Below are 8,308 nucleotides of genomic sequence, written 5' to 3' on the forward strand. Positions count from 1 at the left end.
AATGTTATTTCATATATCATTTTCATAGTTGTTTAGCTTTTTAGTTATTTTTTTAGGTTATAATTTTAATCTATTTTGTGGTAATGTTTTTCTAATGTGCATTAATTATTTTAGGGATATTACTTGGCTTCTTGATCTGTTATCTGATGTTGACTTAAGATCTGATCCTCCCTTTCCTCATTTACACTTGAAATTAGTTTTCCTTTATTTTTAGAAATAGTTGTTATTCAAGATAGTTTCTGTAACCTCATGGCTCTAGAGCTCTCTCTTTTGTTTAATTTGTGCAATATTCAAAAAATTTGGAAGCTTATTTTCTGGAAATACATTTTCCCTTACTTTTATCTGGACCTTCCCTTTCCTTTAGTGCTCTTGTCTCTGTGCTGCTCAAATGGGCATCTCCTTGCTGGAGACGCGACAGTTTCTCTTCATTTGAACTCTTTGCCCTCAAAGTAAGTTTTGATGAGTTAGTTTGGGAGTTCATAGAGCCCAGACTTCTCTGGTCCTGTCAGACTTTACTGCAAACTCCTTTAACTCACTCATTATTAGAGGGTGTAAAACTCCTCTCAGTTTCAGATAAAATTTCCAGTGAGTACTTTTTGGATATTTTAGCATTCTCAAGTTCATCTGATGCCCCTTGTTTTTCTCTGGTTCCTCCTGCAAAGGTACTGATAAAGTGCAGTTCTTATTGGTGTCAGCGATTACTCCTCATCCACTCATATTTTACAGTCTATGGAAATATGCTGTCAACTATTGTTTTTGTTTGTTTGAGACGGAATCTTGCTCTGTTGCCAGGCTGGAGAGAAGTGGTGTGATCTCAGCTCACTGCAACCTCTGCCTCCTGGGTTCAAGCGATTCCCCTGCCTTAGCCTCTTGAGTAGCTGGGATTACAGTTGTGTGCCACGATGCTGGGCTGATTTTTTGTATTTTAATAGTGATGAGGTTTCACCACCTTTGCCAGGATGGTCTCGATCTCCTGACCTCGTGATATGCCCGCCTCCCAAAGTGCTGGGATTACAGGCATGAGCCACCACACCCAGACACTGTCACCTGTTTTTAAGGATGATCTCCATGGGTTTTTGGCTTTGTTATCCTATTTGCTCTGTTTCTCTTTATAGGCTGATTTAAGGAGATTCAAAATATTATGCCACTTCTGCTGTCATCTTCCTAAAGAATTCACCAAAAATGAACTCTTGGTTCTGACTGCCTTTCCTGTACTAAACATGCTCCTTCCTCAAGCCCACTTCATCTCAGTCATGCTGCCACCGTCTACCACAGTATGAAAACCTGACATCTGGGAGTCATTCATGATGCCCCATTTTTTCTCATTTGTAACATTTAATCTGTCAAACTTCTTGACTTCCTATCTCCTACACTGGAACCATACTGCTGTTGGAGGACATTTGCTGATGGAATATATTTGCCATTCTCACATTTGGGCAATGTCCCGTATTATGCCTCTATCTTCCAGAGTAGAAGCTAGAGATTCAGTTTCCCCAATATCTTGTGATATATTATCTTCCTATCAGATGCACCCATTTGAGACTGCAGTTCATAAGACAGCTATGTGATAAGGCAAGAATCCACTTCTGACAAGAGTAGCAGTGGAAGGTTTCAGCTTCAAGGAACAATAGTTGCATAATTTAAAGTATCTGGTTCTTAGTTCTTAGGGTAACTGATGTGAGCGAAGGTGCAGGGGACACAGCAGCAGTGGGTCTTCAGTGGGGCCATTTCCTGGTTAGAGTTGAGCATCTTCTCTAGTTGGATAGCCTCAAACAATCACTTTCCGGCCTTTCCAGAAATTCTAAGAACTACCTAACACCCATAAAATATTGCTTTCCTACTTATATTAGCTCGAGAGGGTTTCAATATTTGCTACTATGGATGCAATGACATACCACTGCTCTTTTTTCAGTTCCTCTGATGCGCCAACCACAGCCTCATGCCCTCTGAAGACAATCCCTCCATCTCTGCAACTGTCGTCTCAACTACCATTTCCACTCTTTTCTGAAAATAGGAAGAAGAGAACATTTCAGTTTCTTTTTAACCTCACTTTAATTGCTGAGTACTGTTTTTCACAGCAACGACTTCTGCACTACAGAAAAGCTAACTATAAAATGACCTTCTTTCCCTCCAAAGAGCTCAGCCCACTTTTCCACACCCGAATTCCTATGATTTATATGGTCCTATTAATTGTAAAAATCATAGAAAGGATGGGGCTTTCTACGTTTGATGTGTATTCAGTTATTTTTTATGGAGCTTGTACTTCCATAGGTTTTATTTTGCCCTCATTAAAACAGCTTCGTCATCTCTTAAAATCTAACATAGTTATATTTTACCTCTGTGTTCTGTGTTCAGGACTCACAAGATAAAATATGAAGCCATTTTGAAAGTAAAAGATATGGGGGAGAAAATAGAAACTTGTTAAAACCAATACTTTGCCAGGAGAAGTCACGAGGAAAATCTAAGTTATAAAATTTTTGAAAACTTCAAACAAATCCCAGAAATGATGAAGTTTGACCTAGGAAGAAAAAACAATCTGGGAATTCTACTGTTTCTGACATTTGACCAATTTCTTTGGAAAAATGATTGAATGGCTGCTGATACACTTGAAGATGAACACTTAATATATTACTGCTAAATCCTGGAGAGATCCTGAGAGGAAAGTATGAGGAACTTAGACACTGAGCATTTAGGAACAGTAGATATTTGAAACTCAATACAGGACTGAATTATAACAATAGAATCCACAAGCTGCCCGACCACTTATGGAATCAACTGTACCCCTCAGTCCTTAGGGAAAAATATGACATCAAATCTGTTACTACCATATTTTTATAATCTCCAGAAAGAATTTCCACCCTCAACAGTAATTCTTGTACTAACAAATGCCTGTGTTCCTTTTCTTTCCTGCCTTTAATAGTATAGGGGTCAAGGTTTTTTTCACTGCTTAACTGTATGTAAATACATGTTTTAAATGTCACTGTTGGCCTCACCAATTTCATCACATTTTTTTTCTCAAAGAATTTATTTTGCTTATGGGTAAGGGAATTTGTGGAATGAGTAGTTGCCTTATTTGCCTTCTATTTTGCACATTTTCCCAGACATGTCAATATTACTTAGCACCACATATGCTTAAAACTCCTAATATTTATAAACAATTTCAAAAACAATTTGCTTACATTTCTTTAGACATTTTATAAATATGGTATTCATCTGAAATGCTTATCTTTACAGTATATTACAAACAAAATGATGCCACAAATGCCCTGTTACTATTGAAATATACATTCATTTACTTTGGGAAGATTATTAAAAATAATATTTTTAAACCTACTAAAATAAAATCAAACTTTACTTGGTAGTGAAAATAAATGCCTTGCTAAAGGAAATCCAGCACAGCACAACATGAACTTCTATCTGCATAGATTGGGACCCTGGTGTCTAGAAGGAAAGGTCCAGATAATATGAAGAGAATATTTTGTTATCCACTGATATCATTATATCAATATAACGTAGTTACTTAAAACTGGCTTGAGAGATCAGTGGAAGCCTCAGAGTTTAATGTTTCTAGACAGTTTCCTTTTTTTCCTCTTTTTGAGTCCAAATCTATAACAGGTTAATTCAATTCAACAAACCTCCAACATGGAGAAATGGAAAAACCTCCTCATCTCTACACAGGTGTAGATAAAGGAAATTGCATCATCTGTGGTGCAGGCACAGAGAAAAACTTGCAGAATATGATGGATTGAAAATATTGGGACTGAGAACCCAGACACCATGCATGGGTGACTGTTCTAAGTGAACCACTAGCATGGAGTTCAGCCAATAACCTGCCATGCCTACGCCTGTGGCTTGTTGAGTGGCTTTACAAGAAGCAGCAATTGTTTTTGGGTGACGATGGACTCTTCCAATAGGGAAGATAACAAATTTCTGGGATCCCTTTGGTTCAGACCTAGCAGATGTTTCACCTTTGCAGGCTGCTGACCAGTTGTCACCCCCTTGGTCTGTTCCATGATGAAAGAGACCCCCTTGGTCTCTTTCCATGTTCTTTCTGAAAGAACAACATTCAGATGTTTACTGGTCTGTGCTGTCTTTATCCCTTTTGAGGCTTTATAAAGCCAGAATGCAATACCTACTGGTATCTGTGAGTTTTACTTCTGCCATCCTCCAACTCCATCCCGTTCTTCACAGACACAGGCCTAGGGTTTCATGAATGGCAGCCCAAGGTGTTTGAACTTCATTATGTAGAGAGTACAAAATATTTAAATCTTTGTGGAACACGAAAACAAAGACAATGCTTCCAGAAGGTTGATAGGAGAGCAGGGTACAGTCAGATGGAAGCAGGGAGAACACTGGGAGTGGGGGAAACGTTTATGATTAATCAGAATAAATCAGGTGTGAGGTGATGTGAAAGTGGAAGTCAGTGGGATCCAATCCTTATCACTTCAAGAGGAAGAGCAAATGTATTCAATGTTTTCTCTCTTGGAAAGTTCCTTTAGAGGGGTAGCAGAGCAGGTCTGTCTGCACAGTAAGCCTTGGGCAAGTGGATATGCAAATGGAAATATTCATAACTCTGCAGAGACCAAAGGTGTGATGACTGGCCTGGCTCTAGCTGCTGCTTCTCTCTTGTCCAAATCCCAAACAGTACACTTAATGCTCTTACAGAATCTCTGAACAATCCTGATTCGAAGCACAGTGTGATAAGAAGGCTGCCTTCACTCAGCATCAAGACCTTGAGTCTGCTCCTCCTGTTGCCAGCATGTCACTCCACTGCCCAGGGCCTGGTTGGTTACACCCTATCCTGTCCATGGACACTTTTTTGTGGTTCCTTGGTAATGGTTTTTCTGTCTGTGGTACTCCAGGACTCAGAGGTTGCCTTCTGTGATCAAGATCTCCAATTCCTCTGGTAGCTACCTTCACCATCTTCTGTTACCAACCACTGGCATGGAGTTCTGCCAACCATCTGCCAGGCCTACCCCTGCTTGGATCTATTTATACCACAAGTCTTGGTTTCTGTTCACTTCAGTTATAGTACTCACACCTTACCTGTCCTTTCTTCATTTTGGGTGTAACACATTCTTCACACTCCCACATGCCAGCTGTAGCTGTTGTCACTGAAAACCACCCCCAGTGAGCCCTGCCTCCCTCTCCTAATGCTCTTCTCTAGTGCCCTCCCTCCCATACTGTAGCTGGATGACCTTGTGACTTGCCAGTAGAATGAGGCAGAAGTGATGCTGACAGTTCTGAACCTAAGCATTAAAAAGGACTAGCAACTTCTGCTCCTGTGTTCTTAGAAGCTAGTTACCATGTGAGAAGTCCAAGTATGCCGCTGAAGGATAGGCCCCACGGAGAGCCTTGGAGGATGAGCTCTGTGGAGAGTGAAGCCATGTGGTGGAGCACTGAGGCACAAGACAAGTGAGGAAAGAGCTCATCTGGGACATCCCAGTACAGTCAAGCCTCCAAATGACTCCAGCCCCTGCCGTCATATGACTGCAACCACATGAGAGACCCCAAGTAAGACCAGCAGGAAAACCACCCATCTGATCACAGTCAACTTATGAAATTATAAAGAACAGTAATACATTATTGTTTTACAGTGACATGTTATTCAGATGCAAATATCGAAATCAAACTCCTGAACAACAGATTCTTGACTGACAGGTTTTTTTGTCAGAACTGCTAAGAGTAACAGCCAACATTTATGGAAGACCAAATTCTAGGAATTGTTTCAGGTGCTTTGCATGTATGAGGTAATTTGATCTGCAACAACAACACTATGAGGTGTACACTGTTACTACCCTGCATTTTACAATGGGGGAAACCAAGGCTTAGAAAGGTGACTTACCTTGCCCAAGATTACAGAATGGATAAGAATCTGAATTTAAAGCCAGGTAACCTGGCTTCTAAGCCCTCAACTCTATTGTCTCCTGATCTCAGCATTTGTCAAATTGACCATCTTCTACTATCACAAGTATCAAGAATTACATTGGGTATCTATAGAACATTATGGGACATATCCACGAATCAGATAAAGTGATGACTCTTCTTTGGGTTTTTACCAGGATATGGAATCACATGTATCATAATGGTATAATTTAAGAAGTGCTGGGAAGGTCCCCTGGACCCCCAAAATGTTTCCACTGAGAAGTCGGCTGCTAGATGTATTGGCGCTCCTTTGTATGTTATTTGTTTTTTCCCTCTTGCTGCTTTTAGGATCTTTTCTTTATACTTGACATTTGGAAGTTGGATTATTAAATACCTTGAGGTAATCTTCTTTGGGTCAAATCTGCTTGGTGATGTATAACCTTCTCGTATTTGGATATTGATATATTTCTCTAGGTTTGGGAAGTTCTCTGTTACTTTTATTTTTGAATAAACTTTCTACCCTTGTCTCTTTTTTCTACCTCCTCTTTAAGGCAGTACCTCTTAGATTTGCCCTTTTGAGGCTATTTTCTACATCTTGTGGGTGTGCTTCATTGTTTGTTATTCTTTTTTCTTTCGTCTCCTCTATGCATTTTTAAATAGCCTGTCTTCAAGCTCACTAATTATTCTGCTTGATCAATTCTGCTATTAAGAGACTCTGATGAACTCTTTAGTGTATTAATTGCATTTTTCACTCCCAGAATTTCTGCTTGATTCTTTTCAATTATTTCAATCTCTTTGTTAAATTTATCTGATAGAATTCTCAATTCCTTCTCTGTGTTATCTTGAATTTCATCGAACTCCCTCAAAACAGGTATTTGGAGTTCTCTGTCTGAAAGGTCACACACCTCTGTCTCTTTGGGATTGGTTTCTGGTGCCTTACTTAGTTTGTTTGGTGAGGCCATGTTTTCCTGGATGGTCTTGATGCTTGTGAATATTCATCAGTTTCTGACTATTGAAAAGTTAGGTATTTATTGTAGTCTTTGCAGTCTGTGCTTCTTTGTACCTGTCCTTCTTGGGAAGGCTTTCCAGGTATTTGAAGAGACTTGAATGTTGTGATCTAAGATTTTGGTCAGTGAAGCTATATCTGCATTAAGTGGCACCCCAAGCCAGTAAGGCTGTGACTCTTGCAGACTTGTAAAGATACTGCCTTGGTGGTCTTGGGTAAGATCCGAAAAATTGCCTGGATTACCAGGCAGAGATTCTTGTTCTCTTCCCTTACTGTCCTCCAAACAAATGGTGCCTCTCTTTGTGCTGAGCAACCTGAAGATGCAGGAGGGTGACACAAGCACCCCTATGGCCACCACCACTGGGACTGTGCTGGGTCATCCTGAAACCAGCATAGCACTGGGTCTTGCTCAAGGACCAGGATGGCCACTGCTTGCCTACCACCTAGGTTTACTCAATGGCCAAGGGTTCTACAATCAAGAGGTGGCAAATCCAGCCAAGCTTGTGTCATTCCCTTCAGAGCAGTGAATTTTTCTGGGCCCAAGGTAGGTCCAGAAGTACCATCTGGGAGCCAAGGCCTGGAGTTCAGAACCTTACATGTATACCCAGTGCTCTATTCTACTATGGCTGAACTGGCACCCAAGCTGCAAAACAAAAGTTCTTCTCACTCTTCCCTCCCCTTTTCTTTCTTTCCTTTTTTTTTTTTTTTTTTTTTTGAGTCTTGCTCCATCGCCCAGGCTGGAGTGCAGTGATGCGACCTCAGCTCACTGCAACCTTCGTTCCTGGGCTCAAGCAATTCTCCTATCTCAGCCTCCTGAGTAGCTGGGACTACAGGCATCTGCCACCGCACTCGGCTAATTTTTGCATTTTTAGTACAGATGGGGTTTCACCTTGTTTTTCAGGCTAGTCTCGAACTCCTGACCTCAGCTGATCCACCCGCTTCGGCCTCCCAAAGTGCTGGGATAACAGGTGTGAGCCACTGTGCCCAGCCTTCCCTCCTCTTTTCTTAAGCAGAATATTCCTTGTAGCCACCAGTGCCCTAGATCTACGGTGAGTATTGCCTGGCTACTGCTGATGTTCATTCAAGGCCCAAGGGCTCTTCTGTCAGCTTGTGGTGAATGCTGCCAGTCCTGAGTCTCCATTCAGAGAAGTGGGCTTCCCTGTGGCCCAGGGCAGGTCCAAAAATGCCATCTAGGAACCTAGACCTGGAATCGGGGACTCCAGGAGCCCACTTGGTGCTCTATCCCACTGTAGCTGTGCTGGCAACCAAGCTGCAAGACAAAGTTTCCTTTACTCTCCCCTCTTCTTTTCTAAAGCAGAAGGAATCTCTCCCCATAGCCGCCACAGCTGGGAATGTGCTTGGTCACACCTAAAACCAGCACATCTCTGAGTCTCAACCGAGGCCAGTGGTGAGTATTGCCTGGCTACTGCTGCTGAT

Source organism: Macaca thibetana, chromosome 12, assembly GCF_024542745.1.
Source record: "Macaca thibetana thibetana isolate TM-01 chromosome 12, ASM2454274v1, whole genome shotgun sequence".
Classification (NCBI taxonomy): Eukaryota; Metazoa; Chordata; class Mammalia; order Primates; family Cercopithecidae; genus Macaca; species Macaca thibetana.